This window comes from Rosa chinensis, chromosome 2 (assembly GCF_002994745.2).
Source record: "Rosa chinensis cultivar Old Blush chromosome 2, RchiOBHm-V2, whole genome shotgun sequence".
NCBI lineage: Eukaryota > Viridiplantae > Streptophyta > Magnoliopsida > Rosales > Rosaceae > Rosa > Rosa chinensis.
Window position 1 is genome coordinate 47,936,772 of NC_037089.1, and position 7,603 is coordinate 47,944,374.

The 7,603-nt window shown below is 39.6% G+C and overlaps 1 long non-coding RNA gene across 1 annotated transcript; it reads left to right on the forward strand.

The window, feature by feature from the left end:
• Positions 1-1,679: 1,679 nt before the first annotated feature.
• LOC121051583 lies at positions 1,680-2,919 on the forward strand. The gene is made up of 4 exons (XR_005806136.1): positions 1,680-1,804; positions 1,901-2,074; positions 2,171-2,696; positions 2,793-2,919. It is a non-coding gene; the product is annotated as an uncharacterized LOC121051583 (long non-coding RNA).
• The last annotated feature ends 4,684 nt before the right edge of the window (positions 2,920-7,603 follow it).

Genomic DNA, 7,603 nt, shown 5'->3' on the forward strand with positions numbered 1-7,603 from the left:
TGTTTTAGGTGTTTGGGGGTTTAATTTTGAGATAGGGCTTCATGATCTTCATAGTCTCTGCAAGTGTTTAGGGTATTGTAAGAAAATAAAATTTTTCAAAAAATTAGCATCAAAGAAATATAGTTGAAATGGTATAGTACTCAATACATGTGTAGAAATATAGTTGCATGTCTTCTGTTACTAAAATTTGATATTACATTTGGTTTCTGATTTAATTAAAACTGTGTTATTCATTCAGAGAAACAAATTGCTATCAAATTCTCTGACTGTTTATTTCTATTTTATATCAAACTGCAATTTCCAAATTCCTTCCTGTAGCTCTAACTCTGTTTTCTTTGTATTAAAGTGACAGGCAATGAACCAAAAAAAACAAAAAAAGTGACAGGCAAGGTAAACATGGAACAACAACATCATCACCATCAGGAACTAAAGCACAGCCTCGCAAGCAGAAAAATGACTAAACATAAATAACTATTGTACAGCTATAACTGGAAGAACCAATGCCTCGAACCAGCTCCAACAACAACTCCAGCATTTTGCGCAGCTTTTCCTTTTGTTAAGGGGATTGATCCCCTTAACAAGATCAATCATAATCTCCACCATGTAACAATAAGTCCCGCAGCAAAGCGCGGGCACCTTTTCTAGTAGGAATGAAGGATAAGGAAAAAACAAAGTCCATGAAAATCGGTGAAGCAACTCTCTCTTGTAGAGATCTAAGACTTTTGTTTTCGAATGCTAAGTCACTCACTCTAATTCCGATGTACAACTCACACTATACTATAAACAATGCATTACTTTAATTCTTTCTATTTTTGGATTTTCTTCTATTTGACTTTTTCTTTCTTTCTTTCTTTTTTTTCTTTTCACCTTTTTTTTTTCAAACAACTCCCTTTCTTCTTCTTCTTCTTCTTCTTTATTTTTTTTTTTGAAACCTTCCTTTGCCAAACAAAATTGCTCACCCCCGCACTTATTCCTTTGTAACCTCACACTTTTGATTTTTTCTTTCTTTTGAAGCACTCAAACATAAAGTCATTCTCTCGAATCGGTTCACCAACTACCATGGAAGGGTAGGATAAAAGTGTTTAGGCTAGGTAGGAATTTGTGGTGCAAATGAATAAAAAGGCTAAATATATAAATAGGCTCAAAGTGGCAATCTAGTGGTAAATATCTTTGGGCACATGCTTCTTTGGCCATGGTGGTATTAAACCTAATGCATCCATCATTTCTATCATGTCGCAAGCTAAAAGTAGCCTCGAGAGGTCTCAAGCAAGTTCTAGATACGCAATGTCATGAAATTGTACACACATGAAAGAAAAAGTGAATGAACAATGCATACACTAGGGCTGGGACTTTGGACCCAAAAAACCGAGGAACCGGTCCAAACCGATCCGAACTGATCGGTTCGGGTCTGTTTTTTCGCTTAATTTAGTTACTTTTCTCCGGTTCGGTTCATGTACTATAGAAGGCAGTTCGGTTTCGGTTTCTATATCTAATTTTCGTCTTCACCCGAACCGAGGTTAATTCATAACATATTGTATTATTCTTCTTTGGTTGGTGTCAGTTTTAGGTGGGCTCTTATCATTTAATGTGCCCATGTGCTATAACTATTTGACTTCTTTAACCAACGACCTATTACCCACCCATCCACATGTATATTTCTTTCTTTTTCTCTGCCGCACAGACCCTCTGCTCCTCTTCGTCTCTTAAAGTAAGGACTTTGAGGAGCTTAGCTTTTTCTTCGTCCTTGTTCTGTCTCAACTTGTTTTCCTTGGGATCCAATCTCAATTCTTCCATCATTTTTCAGGTATTGAATCTTCAGTTCTTCAGTGACTTTGCATGTTGAAAAAATTTGAAGCTATTATTGAAGGGGTTTGAACCTATGTTCTCTTATTCTTCGTAGCTACTGGTCTAGAGTCTTCTTTTCTTCTTCGAAGCTACTGATTTGAGATCTACCTCATGGATTCGTGTGGAACGCATACGGTTTAAAGCCACAATACTGGAGTAACAGTCGACGGAATTTAACAAGATTTTTAGAACCTTGGGATCCAATCTCAATTCTTCCATCATTTTTCAGGTATTGAATCTTCAGTTCTTCAGTGACTTTGCATGTTGAAAAAATTTGAAGCTATTATTGAAGGGGTTTGAACCTATGTTCTCTTATTCTTCGTAGCTACTGGTCTAGAGTCTTCTTTTCTTCTTCGAAGCTACTGATTTGAGATCTACCTCATGGATTCGTGTGGAACGCATACGGTTTAAAGCCACAATACTGGAGTAACAGTCGACGGAATTTAACAAGATTTTTAGAACGATCAAGATCTGGGTTCACTGATTCAGACAGAAAACGAAACCGATGACAAAGAATACTCACAATTCACAAACAAAACAATCTCCATTCTCTACCAAATTTGGCAGCGACAACATCTTATCAGTTCCCTTATGCAGCAAACTAACCAAAATCCAATTCCAATTTGCTTTCCATTTCTCAGCTTTGAATTTCTGTATCTGTTTCTCTGCAATAACAACCGTTGAGAATGGCAGCGACGATTTTGTCTTCGACGATGTTCGTAATCTCAGCCTTCTGCTCCTCTTCGTCTCTTAAAGTAAGGACTTTGAGGAGCTTAGCTTTTTCTTCGTCCTTGTTCTGTCTCAACTTGTTTTCCTTGGGATCCAATCTCAATTCTTCCATCATTTTTCAGGTATTGAATCTTCAGTTCTTCAGTGACTTTGCATGTTGAAAAAATTTGAAGCTATTATTGAAGGGGTTTGAACCTATGTTCTCTTATTCTTCGTAGCTACTGGTCTAGAGTCTTCTTTTCTTCTTCGAAGCTACTGATTTGAGATCTACCTCATGGATTCGTGTGGAACGCATACGGTTTAAAGCCACAATACTGGAGTAACAGTCGACGGAATTTAACAAGATTTTTAGAACGATCAAGATCTGGGTTCACTGATTCAGACAGAAAACGAAACCGATGAACCGAGAAAATGGAACTGATTTTTATCGGTTCGGGTTTTGCTCAGTTCTAGAGACTGATATTCTTCAAACCGACCCAAAGTTTAGTACATCGGTTCAGTGCCGGTTCCGGCAGATGGTAGTCGGGAACCCGACTTGTCCCAGCCCTAGCATACACTATGGATATTAGGCTCAAAAGCTCACAAATAAGGCATGCAAGTTAATCGAATAATCTATATGCTTCTCTAACTATGATGAACGAACCTAACATAGGCTATGTGCACACATATAATCAAGCATAGATCACATATACACTCAATCACAAAACAAATTCAAAGTCCTAGATCATGCTTAATCTATCCACAATTATAACAAGTTAAGTCCATGTTTCGTCATTGGGGTTGGAAAAGGCATTAACCTCTAAAATATAATTACATAAAGCTAACTAAAAAGGAAAACTTTTTTTTTTTTAGGCACCCGAGCCCTCACCCCCACACTTAAAACCAACATTGTCCTCAATGTTGTAAAGTGAGATCGAAAGCTAAAATCCGTGTCGGATTTAGGCATGAGAGTGAAGTTCGGGTGAAGGCACACAAAAATAACTATGAAAATAAAAATCTAAATGCGGAGTAAAGTTACGGAAAACCCCCTTTGTCGACCCTCCATTGCTCACGATCCTTGGAGAAGACTAACATGAGACACCAACCTCAAGGCACAAGGCCTTGACTTCCTTTATGTATGCTCCATACTAGCTCAAGGTGCTCGTGAAAAGATCAACTCCATTGAAAAATATGTAGTGTCCAAGAGCAATGGGTCATACATAGCCACCAAAGAATAAGGACAAGATCCTTCATTAAGCACATGGCCTTGATCATCTCCAACACACCTCACAACAGCCCTACAATGGCCTCCATTGAAGAGTTGAAGTGCAAGAAGTCCAAACACCCGAGTGAACACAAACTAGTGAGTGCAGAAAGCTTCCAGCAATGACCTTTATATCTTCAAATGCCTATATCTCAAACTCAGAAAGAGATAAATAAGTGAGACCACTTGGAATGGAAAGTAGACTCAGATATATTTCTATCCATATAAATTAAGCCATCTATCTCCAACTGAGATAAAATGAAAGCTGGTCAAAATTGCCAATCTGTCATGAAGACTTCTGCTGACCCTCAGTCACCAAAACTATAATATCTGAAGCTCTAGAGGTGCAAAGATGGTGAGACCAACTGGAAATGAAATTAGACTCACGAAAATACATACAGTTAAAATTTCACTTGAAAATATATCATGAGTCAAAAATCGTTGGACTCCAAACTCACTGATCTGTTCTGCAGTTTCTGATGTGCCCTGTTTCTGACCTCTGTTACTTGGAACACTATATCTAGAGCTAGGAAAGTTCAAATTAAAAACTATTTCTCCTGTATATAGAAGACATATGAAGACACATCTTTGAAAAATTTTCGCTCCAAATTGATTGGGATGTAGAAGGTGTAGCTTCCCAAAGTGACTCTACAGTAGCTGTCTCTGTTTTGACCTTCACACATTGACCACCAAATAACTGAAGTTCCAGAGATTCAGAATGGCTCAAATTTTGGCAAAAGATAGCAGACCTATAGGATAATAGTTTCAGAAATTTTTAGCTCAAATTACCATGTATATTGAAAACTATAGTTTCCCAAATTCAACTGAACATCTGAACAAAAACTACCCACTGCAGAATGCATTCTTTCTTCACACTTCCAACTCCGAACATCTCCCATCCTCCCAAAAAGATGGCGAAAAAGCCTTATTGATGCAAAATGAACAAGTAAATTTCAAAACCACCTAGGGTTGCCTCCCTAGAAGCACTTGTTTTTAAAGACCCCAAGCCGGTCTTCTTCACTTTTCTTCCTCAAGGTGGCTCAAAGGATGTCTTCTTACCACCCACAACAATTGTGCTAGCCTCACCATCATTTCCAAAACATCTAGCAATTGAAGAAGCGAGCTTGTAGCTTGGAGGTGGAGGCCAATCATACCTCTTTGGTATTTCCTTCTTCTTCACAACTTCGCAAGTCTCCCTTAATTTCTTCATGGACTCCTCTTGTGCTTCACTCAATGGTGAACTCTTCTTCTTGTGTTGCTCATAAGTCTCAAGAGTAGGGGTTGTTTGCTTTTCAAGCTTAATAGTAGGCTCCAAAGTAGAAGTAGGAACTACATCATCATGCTTCAATGGTGGTTCATGGTCATAGCCCCAAATAGGTGAGAAATGATCTTGTGCACGGATTATAGGCTTGGAAGGATTCAAGGGTCCATAGATCCGCTCACTCTTGGCTTCATTACCCTTCACCAAATCAATAGAGAATACCTCTTTCATAATGTCCGGCGGATAGAATGGATTGCATACTTTGATCTTTACTTTGTCACCCAACACCTTGAGTCTAATGGTACCCTTCAACACATTGATCTTCACACTCGCCGTTGCCATAAATGGTCGGCCTAGAATGATAGGTAACTCATTGTCAAGGTAGGGGTCTTCACCCATATCCAACACTGCAAAGTCGGTCGGTATAATAAATTTATTTACTCTCACTAGCACATCCTCTACAACTCCCACCGGACGCCTTGTGCTATGATCCGCTAATTGCAATCTAATCGATGTGGGCTTCAACTCGCCAATTTGTAGCTTCTGATATATAGCCAAGGGCATCAAATTGACACTCGCCCCTAAGTCCATGAGAGCTCCTTCAAACACTTTCTCTCCTATGGTACACCCATAGTAAAGCTCCCCGGATCTTGCAACTTTGGTGGTAGTCTTCGTTGGATAATTGCACTTACTTCCTCCTTCAACTCAAATGTCTCATCGGCTTTAAATTTCTTTTTATTCATGCACAAGCTCTTGAGAAATTGAGCATACACCGGCAGTTGATGAATGAGGTCCATCAATGGGATATTGACATCCACTTTCTTAAATATTTCTTGTATCTCCCTCATCAAGCCACTCTTCTTCTTACCCCTCTTTGAATTATCTCTTCTTGCGGCATTAGGATAAGGAAGTGGTGGCTCCAATGTATTCAAATCAAGAGGTGGATCAAAGGTGATACTTCCGGTAGTGCCCCTAAGGGTAGTCACGGTCCCACTAGGGTTCTTAGCCCTCAAGGCCTCGCCTAGTGATGAGTAGACCGGACCACTCCTATCCCTAGAGCTACCATGCATATGTAGATCTTCCTCCTTATTCTTTCCCCCTTTTTCTCTAGAAGTAGATGGCTCAAACTCATGAGTGGTGGGTCTAATGTCATCAAGAACCTTCCTAGAGGTTTTATCGGCCGTAGATGAGTCCCTAGCCTTCATGGCCTCACCATATAATTTAGGGTCCGAGACATCCTCATCCCTAGAAGTCTTCTTTCTCAACAAAGCTCTTTCCTTGCCACTATCAATCAACCCATATTTGCTTGCATTGTTCTCAAATGACAAGAAACCATAACCTTTACCAAGAATAGCTTCTCCGGAGGGTACATTTTCTTCCCCTCCGGCTACCTTATCCACCCCCTTATTTCTTCCTTTAGCATTCAAAGTCACATCACCCACTCCATATTTATCGGAAGGTACATTTTCTTCCCTTCCGGTCCCATCCTCCTTATGATAAAAAGAATCATGATGTGTATGCAATTGATCATCAACAACATGGCCAAGAGGTATATTTTCTTCCCTCTTGGCCCCATATGAATGCAAATCAACATCGTCATCAAATAAAGGATTTGTATGGAAACTAGAGGATGTAGGCATGTAAACATGATTATCATATACATTTCCCGAACGTAGAGTGGTGATGACATTGCATTCATGGAGTTTTTCTCTTGGGTTTGGCTCCGGTTGTTAAGGTAAGGCTCATTTTGGTCTCTCACTCATATTGGTGGCCATTTGGCCCACTTGTACCTCTAATCTAGCCATTCCTTGTTGTAGAGTTTGATACCCTTGAACTAGTGAAGAGATGTTTTGCTTGGTCTCCACATTAGTAGAAGTTTGAACCTTGAGAAACTCTCCCATCAAGTCTTCAAAATTAGGCTTCTTTGGTTCATTTGGAGCTTTAATAGGAATGCCTTCGAGAATAGGATGGGAATTGTAGTTCTCGCCTTGGTGGGGGCCTTGAAATGAGCTAGGATTGCCTTGAAACTTGTTACCACTATAGCCAACACCTTGTGTAAACCCGGGAGGGGTGTTTTGACCATGAAATCCTTGACTTGAGGTAGATTGGCCTTGAGAATTAGACCCATATGCTTGCTTTCCATGTTGACCATATTGTGAAAACTGAGTGCTTCCTTGGTGTGCATTGCCATAATTAGCAACATTTGATGAGTCTTGACCTTGGCCACCTCTAACAAACGCACTAGATGAACCTCCTTGGTCTCTCCAAGAAAAATTGGGGTGATTCCTCCAACCGGGGTTATAAGTATTAGAGTAAGGATCATTTCTTTGGTTCCTTGGCACAAAACTACCCACTTAGTTCACTTGTTCTTCAATAAAGTCCGGAAACTTAGATGATAAGTGACACTCTTGAGTGGAATGTGCTAGACTCTCACAAAGCAAACATGATGTAGAAGTTGCCATCTTGACTTGGGCTTGAGTAGGATTCCGGTTCACTTGGTTTATAAATTGGTCAATCTTGCTTTC